The sequence below is a fragment of the Carlito syrichta genome, unplaced genomic scaffold (genome assembly GCF_000164805.1).
Source record: "Carlito syrichta isolate Samal-C Ts95f unplaced genomic scaffold, Tarsius_syrichta-2.0.1 Scaffold305755, whole genome shotgun sequence".
Taxonomy (NCBI): domain Eukaryota; kingdom Metazoa; phylum Chordata; class Mammalia; order Primates; family Tarsiidae; genus Carlito; species Carlito syrichta.
The window spans coordinates 855,301-868,761 of NW_007249851.1; the positions used below are offsets into that span (position 1 = coordinate 855,301).

Here is a 13,461-nt window from a genome sequence, read left to right on the forward strand (position 1 = left end):
CCACCCCGCAGATTCCCACTACTGCCAATCCTTTTCTTATAGTATTACAATAATTGTTCAAGATCCACTTATGAGTGAGAACATGTGATAGTTCTTTGTTTCTGTGATAGATCACTCAAGTATTATAGATGCTAAGTCCACCCAAGTTGCTGTGAAGTTCATAATATTGTCCTTTATGACTGTGTAATATTCCATTGTATATATGTACCATATTTATTTTTATTTTTCAATTATATCTTAGTAAAGCTGTGGGGGGAGGCCAGGTACAGTGGTTCACGCCTGTAGTTCCAGCACTTTGGGAGGCTAAGGTGGGAGGATTGCTTGAGCAAGTTCATGACCAGCCTGGGCAACAAAGTGACACCTCGTCTCTACACAAAATCAAAAAATTAGCTGAGTGTGGTGGCGCACACCTGTAGTCCCAACTGCTTGGAAGGCTAAGGGCAGAAGGATTGTCTGAGCCCAGGAGGTCTAGGTTGCAGTGAGCCATGATCTTGCCACTGCACTCTAGCCTGGGAGACAGAGTGAGACCCTGACTTAAACAAACAAAAAAGCTGTGGGGGGGATGTCATCTAGATTTTTTTCTATGCTACCTTCTAGCAGTTCTATTGTTTCATATTTTACATTTAGGTCTAGGATTAATTTTGAGTTGATTTTTTTTTAAGTTGGAGTCTGACTCTGTTGCCCAGGCCGGAGTGCAGTGGCACGCTCATGGCCACCCCAGCATCAACCTTCTGAGCTCAGGCAATCCTTTCACCTCAGCCTTCCAAGTAACCGAACTACAAGCACATGCTACCATGCCAGCTAATTTATGTATTTATTTTATTGTAGAGATGTAGTCTTGCCAGGTTGCCCAGACTGTTCTCGAACCCGTGGGCTCAGGCAATCCTCCCACCTCGGCCTCCCAAAGTGCTGGGATTACAGGCTTGAGCCACCGCGCCCAGCCTTGATTTAATTTTTGTGAAGAGGTCTGTGTCTAGATTCTTTTTTTTTTTTTTTTTTTTTTTTGCATTTGGATGTCTATTTGTTTCAGCAACATTTGTTGAAAAGACTATCTTTGCTTCATTGTATTGTCTTTACTTCTTTGTCAAAGATCAGTTGACTTTATTTATGTGAGTTTATTTCTGGGTGCTCAATTCTGTTCTATTGATCTGTTTGTCTAGCCTTTTGCCAATAGCACATTGTGTAATTATCGTATCTTTATATTATGTCTTGAAGTCAAGTAGTGTCAGTTCTCTAACTTTATTCTTCTCTTTCAATATTATGTTGGTTATTCTGAGTCTTTTAACCCCTCTGTAAACTATAGAATCAGTTTATCAATATCCACAAAAGAAGTTGCTGAGTTTTTTTTTGTTTTGTTTTTGTTTTTTGAGTTGGATTCTTACTCTATCACCCAGACTGGAGTGCAGTGGCTGCTCCCGGCCACTGCAGCTTGGACCTGCCGGGCTTCGGTGATCCTTCCACCTCAGCCTTCCAAGTAGCTGGAACTATAGGTGCGCGAAACCATGCCTGGCTAATATTTGATTTATTGTAGAGATGAGGTCTCGCCAAGTTGCCCAGGCGGGTCTCGAACCCGCAGGCTCAGGCAGTCCATTCACCTCAGCCTCCCAAAGTGCTGGGATTACAGGCTGAGCCTCCGAGCCCGGCTCAGTTGCTGAGATTTTAATGAGATTGGATTGCATTTTTTTTTTTTTTTTTGAGTTGGAGTCTCACTCTGTCACCCAGACTGGAGTGCAATGGCCGCTCCCAGCCACCTCAGCCTCAACCCGATGGGCTTCGGCGATCCTTCCGCCTCAGCCTTCCAAGTAGCTGGAACTACAGGCGCGTGCTGCCATGCCTGGCTCATTTTTTGATTTATTGTAGAGATGAGGTCTCACCAAGTTGCCCAGACAGGTCTCGAACCTGCGGGCTCAGGCAATCCACTCACCTCAGCCTCCCAAAGTGCTGGGATTACAGGCTGAGTCACCGAGCCCGGCTTGGATTGCATTTTTAAATCAACTTGACACCTTGATAATATTGAGTCTTCTTATGTATGAACATGGAATATCTCTCCATTGATTAATTCTGCTTTTTTATATCTTTCATCAGAGTTTTGTAGTTTTTCTCATATAGAATTTGTACATATTTTGTTAGGTTTATACTCATTTCAATTTTGGAGGAGACTAATATACATGATAATGTATTTTAAGTTTCAAATTCCACTTGTTCAGTGCTGGTATATAGGAAACAACTACTTTTGCTTATTTGTTTGTTTGTTCTTTATTTGTTTTGTTTGTTTGTTTTGTTTTGTTTTTGAGTTGGAGTCTCACTCTGTCACCCAGACTGGAGTGCAGTGGCCCCTCCCGGCCACCACAGCCTCAACCTGCTGGGCTCCAGCGATCCTTCCGCCTCAGCCTTCCAAGTAGCTGGAACTACAGGCGTGCACTACCATGCCCGGCTAATTTTTGGTTTATTGTAGAGATGAGGTCTCGCCAAGTTGCCCAGGCGGGTCTTGAACCCACGGGCTTAGGCAATCCACTCATCTCAGCTTCCCAAAGCGCGGGATTACAGGCTGAGCCACCGAGCCCGGTTTGTTTGTTCTTTAAGAGGAGGCTCTCACTGCGTTGCCCAGGCTGGCTTTGAACTCCTGGGCTCAAGCAATCCTCTTGCCTCAGCCTTCTTAGTAGGTAGGACTATAAGCAGATATCACCATGTCAGGCTGCAGCTTTTTCTGCAGATTTTTTAGGGGTGAGGAAGGGGCAAATTTTTTCAGATATTCTACATAGATAAAAATTTTTGTTTGTTTCTTTTGGTTGGAGTCTCACTCTGTTGTGCAGGCTGAAGTGCAGTGACAGGTTCACGGCCACTGCAGCCTCGACCTGCCGGGCTCAGGGGATCCTTCCACCTCTGCCTTCCAAGTAGCTGGAACGACAGACACATGCCACCACACCTGGCTAATTTTTTTTTTTTGTTGGAGTCTTACTCTGTCGCCCAGACTGTAGTGCAGTGGCCGTTCCTGGCCACCGCAGCCTCGACCTGCTGGGCTCCGGCAATTCTTCCGCCTCAGCCTTCCAAGTAGCCGGAATTACAGGCACGCGCTACCATGCCCGGCTGATTTTTTGATTTATTGTAGAGATGAAGTCTCGCCAACTTGCCCGGGCGGGTCTCGAATCCGTGGGCTCAAGCAATCCACTCCCCTCAGCCTCCCAAGCCGCGGGATTACAGGCTGAGCCACCGAGCTGGCTCTGCATCTCTTGATATGATCATGCGATTTTCCTCTTTAGCCTGTTGGTATAGTAGATGACATTAATTGATTTTCGAATGTGGAACCAACTTTGCATACCTGGGATAATACAATTGTTTTTATACATTGTAAGATTTGACTTGCTTATATTTTGTTGAGGATTTTTACATCTGTGTTTATAGGAAATAGTGATCTGTAGTTTTCTTATAATGTTTCTGTCTGGTGTTGACATTATGATAATGCTGGCCTTATGGACTAAAATAGGAAGTATTCTCTCTGCTTCTGTCTTCTGAAAAAGATTGTAGAGAATTGGTATAATTTCTCCCTTAAATGTTCTGTAGAATTTTCCAGTGAACTCATCTGAGTCTGGTGCTTTCTGTTTTCAAAGGTTTTTTTTTTTTTGGTAAGGATAAATATAGGATTTCTGATCAAACATTTGATTGTGTTTGTGTATGCAATTTTGAAAGTAGCATATGCTCATTGTTACATAAATAAACTGTGCAGAAATATACCAAGTAAAGAAGTAAAAGTTTCTCAACATTCTCTTTCCTCCAATACACTCTACAGAAGTAACCAATGTTAATGGTCTACTGTAGATTTTTTTCAAACACTTTTTATGCCTGGTTTGGATCTTTTTTAGAGGAAAATTGCTTTTCAAAAGACTTGTAATAAGCCAGGATCATTTATTTTTCTGACTTAATACAGTGAGCCTTTCTTCGTATCTTTAAAAGTTCGGCATAATCTTGGAATGATTATCCAGGGATATGTAAATATTTGTACTCATCTCTAGTTTCCTTAGACTGGATTTTTATAATAATGTGAGTATCTTTTAAATGTTTGTTACTTATTATCTAATTTTCTTCTAGAAACATATAAAATTTACACTCTGGTTTAATGGGGAAGAAGAGTGGGTGGGAGAAAGCCAAAGGATGCCCTGCACAAGGCTATTACTTATGGTGACTTGCTGAGAAGTGGTCAGCTTGATGGCCGGGGGCTCATTTCAGCAGTTTGGGACCCTCAGCTTCATGGGTCCATGGCCTGAACATTCATGTATTTATTCACGAAATATTAATTTACCACCATCTTCTCATTCTGCATTGTTATAGGTTCTGAAGATATTTCAGGGCTAAGATTTTCTGCTTTTGGAGAGCTTACATTCCATGGAGGAGTCAGACCACAGACAGATAAACAAATGAGTACATAATATAATGTCTGACAGTGAAAAAGTTATCAAGAAAGATAAAGCAGGGCTTGGACATCAAGAGTGACTGCCTGGGCACGATGGTGCCATTTTAAGCGAGGTTGTTCACAGAAAGCCTTTTTTTCCCTTTTCTTTGAGTCAGGCTTTCACTCTGTCACCCAGGCTGCAGGGCAGTGACATGATCATGGCTCACTGTGCCTCCACCTCCTGGGTTCAGGTGATCCTTCTGCCTCAGATGCATGCTACCGCACCCAGCTAATTTTTTTATTTTTTGTTGCTTAGGCTGGGGGGAAGGCCTTTCTAAGGTGGTGGCATTAGCATTGAAACCTGTGTGAGGTGTCCTAGGAAAACCTAGGGTGATTCCAATGTGATTCCTTGATCCTTGGGTGATTTCAGTTTGCAGCCAGGGTGAAGAACAGCTGGTCTAAGGCAGCTCCATCCAACAGAAAAAGAATGCAAGCCACATACATAATTTTATATATTCTAGTAGCTACGTTTAAGAAATAAAAGGAGGCCAGGCTCAGTGGCTCAGCCAGTAATCCCAGCACTTTGGGAGGCCAAGGCGAATAGATTGCCTGAGCCCATGGGTTTGAGACCAGCCCAGGCAACTTGGCAAGACCTCGTCTCTGCGATAAATTGAAAAATTAGCTGGGTGTGATAGTGCATGCTTGTAGTTTCGGCTACTTGGAAAGTTGATGCGGAAGGATTGACAGAGCCCAGCAGGTCGATGCTGGGGGTGGCTGTGAGCTTGCCACTGCACTCCAGACTAGGACTGTGACTCCAACTCAAAAAAAAAGAAAAGAAAAGAAATAAAAGGAAACAGGGACATTAATTTTAATGCATTTTATTTTACCTAATATACCTCAAATATCAAAATTTTATCATATAACCAATATAACAATGAACATGATATTTTACATCTTTTGTACTAAGACTCTGAAATCTGGTGTGTATCTTACATTTATTAGCATGTCCCCAATCAGACCAATCATGTTTCAAAAGTGTAACAGTCACATGTGGTTGGAGATCACTGTATTGGACAGTGCAGCAGACTAAGAGCTTTCCAGACAAAGGAAACTACAGATACAAAGGTGTTAAGACATGAACAGATTCTTGAGTTTGAGGTATCATTAAGGGACAAGTGTGGCTGGAGGGGAATAAAGGAAGGTGAAAATAGTAAGAAATGAGGTCAATGAGATAGCCAGGACCTGGCATTTGGAATTTTATTCTAAATGTGATGCAGGCCGGCTGTGGTCGCTCTTGCCTGTAATCCCAGCACTTTGGGAGGCCAGTCAAGACTAGCCTAGGCAATATCGTGAGACCTTGTCTCTACAAAAAATTTTTTTAAAATTTAACCTGACATGGTAGGTCATGCCTATAGTCCTAGCTACTCGGGAGGCTGAGGTGGAAGGATTGCCTGAGCCCAGGAGGTCAAGGCACAGTGAGCCGTGATCGTGCCACTGCACTCCAGCCTGGGTAACAGAGTGAGACTCCAACTTAAAAAAAATATAAAAATAGGGTGTAGTACCTCATGCCTATAATCCTAACACTCTGGGAGGTAGAGGTGAGAGGACTGCCTAAGCCCAGGAGTTCAAGACTAGCCTGGGCAACTTGGTGAGACTTTGTCTCTACAATAAATCAAAAAATTATCTGGGTGTGGTGGTGCATACCTTAGTTCCAGCTACTTGGAAGGCTGAGGTGGAAGGGTCACCTGAGTCCAGGATATTGAGGCTGCAGCGTCTGTGATCATGTCCTTGCATTCCAGCCTGGGCAACAGAGTGAGACTCTGACTAAAAAATAAATAAATAAAAATAAATGTGCTGGAAAGCCACTGTATTCTTTTAAAGTAAGGACTCTATGCTGCATAGGAAACAGTTTCCATGGAAGCCAGAGTGAAGCAGGGAGCTCCAGATATAGACCATTATATTAGTATGGATGAAAATTGCAGGTCGCTTGGATTTAAGAGGTTAGCATGTAGATGCTGAAAATTGGATTCATGGTCTTTGTTCCAAGACAAACCCCCAAATTCCAAGATTTTGCTCGAAACAAGTGATGGTGGAGCTTGGGCTTGGGTTGGGGGGTGGGGGAAATAAATTTGGGAGGGAAATAAGAGTTCAGTTTAAGCATAGGCTACTCAAAATTGGATGTGCCCTCTAAAATCTAGAATGTGTGTGTGTCAGCAGAGGTCCAGCAAATGTGGAAAAAGTACAGGAAGTTTTCAGGCAATGGAGAATCCCACAAGGCAAGAACATTGGTTGTAGCAGGGGCCAGGATGTAGAAAAGTGGGAGATAAAAACATGCTGTTGTCGATTATGAAGGGCCTTGAATGCCAAGGACATAAGGGGAGCTAGTGGGAATTTCTGAGCAATAACTAGCACGATCAGAGCTTGACTTTATACTGACAACTCTATGTTGAATAATATGGAGAATACCCACGAGATAATTTTCACTAAAATTTTAGGCATAGTATGATTAGAGCAAAGTTAAAAAAAAAAAATCTCATGTGGGAAAGAAAAAAAACTTTATGTAGCCAGGTGCGGTGGCTCACACCTGTAATCCCAGCACTTTGTGAGGCAGAAGTGAGAGGATTGCCCGAGCCCAGGAGTTTGAGACCAGCCTGGGCAAACTCTTGCCTCAAACCCCATCTCAAAAAAAAAAAAAAGGAACAAATTGGCTGGGTGCAGTGGCTCAAGCCTGTAATCCCAGCACTTTGACAGACCAAGGTGTGTCCAGGGGTTCAAGACCAGCCTGGGCAACTTGGCGAGATCTCATCTCTACCAAAAAAAAAAAATTAGCTGGGCATGGTAGTGTGTGCCTGTAGTTCCAGCTACTTGGAAGGCTGAAGCAGAAGGATTGCCCAGAGCCCAGCAGCTCGATGCTGGGGTGGCCGTGATTGTGCCACTGCACTCCAGCCTGGGTCACAGAGTGAGACTCCAACTAAAAAAATAAAATAAAATAAAATAGCCACGAGCATGCCACTGCACTCCAGCCTGAGCAACAGAGTGAGACTAACTAAAAAAAAAAAAAAAAAAAATTTGCCTTTCTATTTTTTTTTTGAGTCAGAGTCTCACTCTGTTGCCCAGGCTAGAGTGCAGTGGCACGCTCACAGCTACTGCAGCCTCGACCTGCTGGTCTCAGGCAAACCTTCTGCCTCAGTCTTCCAAGTAGCTGAAACTATAGGCATACCCCACCATGCCTGACTAATCTTTTTATTTATTGTAGAGATGAGGTCTCACCAAGTTGCCCAAGCTTATCTTGAACCCCTGGGCACAGGCAGTCTCTGAAAGTGCTGGGATTGCAGGCATGAGCCACCACCCAACACAAAATATTTTCGTTAAAAGTAAAAATACAGCCAGGCTTGGTGGCTCAACCTGTAATCCTGCGCCTTTGGGAGGCTGAGGTGAGTGGATTGCCTTAGCCCGCGGGTTCGAGACCCGCCTGGGCAGGCGAGACCTCATCTCTACAATAAAATCAAAAAATTAGCCGGGCGTGGTAGCGCATGCCTGTAATTCCGGCTACTCGGAAGGCTGAGGCGGAAGGATCAGCGGAGCCCAGCAGGTCGAGGCTGCGGTGGCCGGGAGCGGCCACTGCACTCCAGTCTGGGCGACAGAGTGAGACTCCAACTCAAAAAAAAAAAAAAAGTAAAAATACTTATATTCTGTGATCTAACAATTTGCCGGGATTCAACATTTTTCCTGAAGAAACATTTCTTGCAACATATGCTAAAAAGCTTGTGCATGTGTGTATTTATTACAGTGTGGCTTGTAATGGCAAAATATTCGGGGGAAAAATATCCGTTTAGCACTGGAAAGACTAAATAAAGCTGAAGTGTAAGCCCATAGGGCAGAATGCTGTGCAGCTTATGAATTGGCTAGATTTATATCTACTAATAACAAGATATTACTGAGAAAGAAAAGAGGAAAAAAAGATGCAGAATGTTTTGTAGTGGAATGGAGTGGATAGACAAAGCTTACTGAAGCATTATCCAAAACAGTTATATTTTTACTAAGAAGAGCATACTTGTATGTCATACTTTTTTTTTTGATTTATCAGAGATGTGGTCTCACCAAGTTGCCTAGGCTAGTCTCGAACCCATGGGCTCAGGCAGTCCTCTCACCTTAGCCTCCCAAAGTGCTGGGGTTATAGGCGTGAGCCACCGCACCCTGCCTATGTTATACATTTAATTTTTTTTTAATTTTTTTTATTTGGAATCTTATTCTGTCATCCAGGCTGAAGTGCAGTGGCACACTCACAGCCACCCCAGTGTTGACCTGCTGGGCTCCAGCAATCCTTCCGCCTCAGGCTTCCAAGTAACTGGAATTACAGGCGCGTGCTACCACGCCTGGCTAATTTTTGGTTTATTGTAGAGATGAGGTCTTGCCAAGTTGCCCGGGTTGTAAAAAAATTTTTTAAGACACGATCTCACTCTGTCACCCAGGCAAGAGTGCAGTGGTGCGATTATAACTCACTGTAGCCTCAAATCCTGGGCTTAAGCGATCCTTCTGCTGTAGCCTCCCGGGTAGCTAGGAATACAGGTACACACCATCACACCTGGCAAATTAAAAAAAAAAAAATCTTTTGTAGAGACTGGGTCTCACTATCATTTTGGAAAATTGTAGCAGGCCATGAGCTTGCCACTGCACTCCAGACTCCAGCTCAAAAAAGAAAAATTGTAGCAGTTAGATTAAAAAAATAATAATAATTTGGGTGACTCAAAAATTGTCAGCTCCTCATCACTGAAGTCCAAACAAGGGCTGCATGGACCATTTGAGGAGCTAGTACAGGATTGTGATTTCAAATTAGTGTCCATCAGATGATGAACTGAGGTTTTTATACAACAAAATTCATTCCATTTGAAGTATTGTTCTTTGTTCTGAGCCATCCCTAAGTGTTTGGTGTTCAGGTGTCTTTTTTTTTTTTTTTTTTTTTTTTTTTGAGTTGGAGTCTCACTCTGTCGCAGTATATATATAGATGGTGGGTTTTTTTCCCTCTAAAAACTTTACTTGGCAACAATCTTACCTTTTTTTTTCGTCTCTAAAATTTTGGGGGAAATTTTATTGATCTTTGAAGTGTCAATTTCTGGGAACTAGGGTTGTGGGGAAAGTGAATAATTTGGTTAGGCTGAATTAGGTGTCTCTCAGTCCCCTTCTCACCCTGAGATTTTCTTGTTTCAGGGCTGCGAGCTGCACCCCACATTCCACTGAGTCATTCTACAAATTTGGATAGAGGACTGGATAAAAGATGTGGATGGATCAGCACAGCTATGCTGCAACAACTATTGCACCATTCTTTGCATATCTGCTCCTGGCAGTGAGCCTGTTCGTTTTAGGGATTGTTGCCCTATGTCCCTGAAGGAATAGCAGCCTCCAGCATCCTCACATTCAAATTAGCAAGACATGCTAAGGAAGCTCTGTGCTATGGCCAGGAGGTGTTACTAAGGTGAGTCTGACAGGGGATCTACACCCAAGGAGCTAATAGTTTGATATCCTTCTTTTGTTATTACCTTCTCAGAGAATTTCTTCATGTACAAAATGGTAATAATAATAGCTCCTAAACGCCACAGAGATGCATCTCCCCCTACCTCTTTCACATCTACCCTGAGCTGTGAAGAACCAGACTCTGAGAGGTAGACAATGTGATCAAAACAGAATGGGTGAACTGAGTGCAGTGATGGACACTTGTGGTCCCATCTACTTGGGAGGCTCAGGTGAGATGATTGCTTGAGCCCAGAAGTTCAAGATCAGCCTGGGCAACAAAGTGAGACCCCATTTCTAAAAAGAAAAAAAGTTTTTATATTTTTAAAAACAGAACGGATGGAGCAGAGATATGCAGAGTTACCATGAAGACACAGAATGGCTTCCAGACAAATAAGAAAGATCTAATTGTTGCTGGGCCAGGGAACTTTTTTTTTTTTTGAGTCGGAATCTCACTGTCATCCAGAATGGAATGCAGCGTCACAACGCTCATGGCCACCACAGCCTCGACCTGCTGGGCTCAGGCGATTCTTCCACCTCAACCTTTCAAGTAGTTGGAACCAGAGGCATGCACCACCATGTCTGGCTAATTTTTTTTTATTATTTATTGTAGAGATGAGGTCTCGCCAAGTTGCTCAAGCTGATCTTGAACCCGTGGCCTCAGACAGTCCTCTCGCCTCTGCCTCCCAAAATGCTGGGATTACAGGTGTGAACCACCAGGCCTGGCCATGAGCCAGAAAAATTAGCATAGCTACAAAAAAAGGTCCATTAGCCCTGCATATCTTTTTTTTTTTTAAGTTGGATTCTCACTGTCGCCCAGACTGGAGTGCAGTGACTGCTCCCGGCCACCGCAGCCTCGGCTTGCTGGGCTCCGGCAATCCTTCTGCCTCAGCCTTCCAAGTAGCTGGAACTACAGGAGCGCACTACCACACCCGGCTAATTTTTTTATTTATTGTAGAGATGGGGTCTCACCAAGTTGCCCAGGTGGGTCTCGAACCCACTGGCTCAGGCAGTCCACTCACCTCAGCCTCCCAAGGCGTGGGATTACAGGCTGAGCCACCAAGCCCGACTTGCCCTGCATATCTCAAAAAAAGAAAAACTGCAAGCAAGAGCTCACTGAGTGGAGAGGCAGCCCAGCATGAACTGGTGATATGCACTTCTCTCAGCCTGAGCACTGCAACCCTTTGGCTGCCTCCCTTAGTTCTGCTCCCTCACTCGCCAAGTCCACTTGGGCCTCCCTGCTGACCACCCCTGGGGAAGGGCCTATGGGGAGAAAATGTGCCAGGCAGAAGCCCCAAGCCTCTCTGTCATGTCGACTCAGCACCTCTGTTTTCCACTATTTGTACTCGACCACGTCGCATGCACTACTGTCTTAGGGTACTGATTACCTTGAGTCCAAGGGTGTGGGAGCCCCTTTGGATATGCTGGCATGAGCCTGTGTGGCTGAGGAGCTGGGCCCAGGAATGAGGTACCCTCACCGAGGTCACACCACCCACCCATCTGGCCTCAAAGCCCACCTTCTTAGGTAGCACCCCGTATCTCCATTGGACTTGTTGAGTAGTAATGTGGGCACTTGGGACCCTCCATCAGACAGCCGTGGATTTGCAGTCAAGCTCAGGGCACCATGCACCATCATGTGGCTCCCTGCACACTGAGTGAGGCCTTGCAACCCCCAGCTACTCCTGTGACAGGGGAGAGGGCCAGTGCCTGGCTAACCAGTTCTTCCAGGTGACAACACCCCCTGCCAGAAAGCCCACCGGAGCTGGATGCATGTTGATGTTGCACATCTGGAGTGGCATAGGTGTTCCTTTTCAAGGTGGTGTGCTCTAAGTGACTGGGACGTACGCTTTTTAAAATGTATTTATTTATTCATTCATTCATTTATCCATTTTATTTATTTATTTTTATTTTTATTTATTTATTTATTTTTGAGAAAGCAGGATTTATTGAGAGGAGAGAAATGTTCCCACAGTGGGAAGGGACCCGAAGAGGTTGCCCTATTCATTTAATTTAGATATTTTTTTGAGCTAGATTCTCACTCTGTCGCCCAGGCAAGAGTGCAGTGGCACGCTCACAGCTACCACAACCTCAACCTCCTGGGTTCAAGTGATCCTTCTGCCTCAGCCTTCCAAGTTGCTGAAACTACCAGCGTGTGCCACCACACTCGGCTAATTTTATGATTTATTGTAGAGACGAGGTCTTGTCATGTTGCTCAGGCTGGTCTCAAACCCCTGAGCCCATGCAATCCTTTTACCTCTGTCTCCCAAAGTACTGGGATTGCAGGCATGAGCCACATTGCCCGACTAGATATATGCTTATATTTAGAAATCACTTGTGGAGTTGGTGCAGGATATGAGTAGAGGAATGATAGTGTCATGTGAGCTGTGCTGGGCACTGTTCTAAAAACTTCCGTGTTGTTGTTTTTTTTTTTTTTTTGAGTTGGAGTCTCACTCTGTCGCCCACGCTGGAGTACAGTGGCACGCTCATGGGCACCCCAGCGTTGACCCGCTGAGGTCCAGTGATCCACCTCAGCCTTCCAAGTAGCCAGAACTATAGGTACATGCTACCACGCCCGGCTAATTTTTGATTTATTGTAGAGACGAGATCTCGCCAAGTTGCCCGGGGTGGTCTCGAACCCACGGGCTCAGGCAATCCACTTGCCTCGGCCTCCCAAAGTGCTGGGATTACAGGCTGAGCCACCGAGCCCAGTCACATGTGTTATTTTTAATCTCCACCCAGAAAAATCCCTGTGTGAGATATCCTGTTTATAGATGAGAAGACTGAGGAACAGAAAGCTTAATGAACTGTCAGAAGTTGTACGGCTATTAGAAAGTAACAGAAACAGAATTTGAACCAGGCAGAAAGTCTGACTATGAAACAGATCTTTTTAATTTTAATTATTATTGTCATTTTTCTAATGCACAACTAAGGCAGAGAGAGACTTATAAAGGCCACACAGCTGCTGTGTGATGAATTTGGGAATGAACCCAGCTCAGTCCAACTCCAGGACTTACAAGTGGTAACCCCTACTCTAGTCTATATCCATGTTACTTTAATATTCATTTTTATTTATTTATTTTTTGAGTTGAAGTCTCACTCTGTCGCCCAGATTGGAGTGCAGTGGCTGCTCCCGGCCACCGCAGCCTCGACCTGCTGGGCTCCGGCGATCCTTCCACCTCAGCCTTCCGAGTAGCCAGAATTACAGGCGCGCGCTACCATGCCCGGCTGATTTTTTGATTTATTGTAGAGATGAGGTCTTGCTGCCCAGGCGGGTCTCGAACCCACGGGCTCAGGCAATCCATTCACCTCAGCCTCCCAAAGGCGCGGGATTACAGGCTGAGCCACTGAGCCCGACTTGCTTTAATATTTAATCATAATATATAACATCATAGTACAGTGGTCTCTATATAACACTGTATAATATTCTATTATAGTATACTATTATTATATTCTAAACTTACAGTTTACTTATGAATTGTCTATGGTTGGACATTTTGATTGTTTCCATTTTTTTTTTTTTGAGTTGGAGTCTCACTCTGTCGCCTAGACTGGAGTGCAGTGGCTGC

General features: G+C 44.3%; 1 protein-coding gene across 1 annotated transcript in view; it reads left to right on the forward strand.

The window, feature by feature from the left end:
• The first annotated feature begins 9,693 nt into the window (after positions 1–9,693).
• Positions 9,694–13,461, forward strand: part of CCND3 (cyclin D3) — a 44,207-nt gene continuing 40,439 nt past the window's right edge. The window contains exon 1 of the mRNA XM_008062579.1: positions 9,694–9,860. The gene's annotated coding sequence lies outside the window, so the exon portion shown is untranslated. The remainder of the gene's footprint in view (positions 9,861–13,461) is intronic.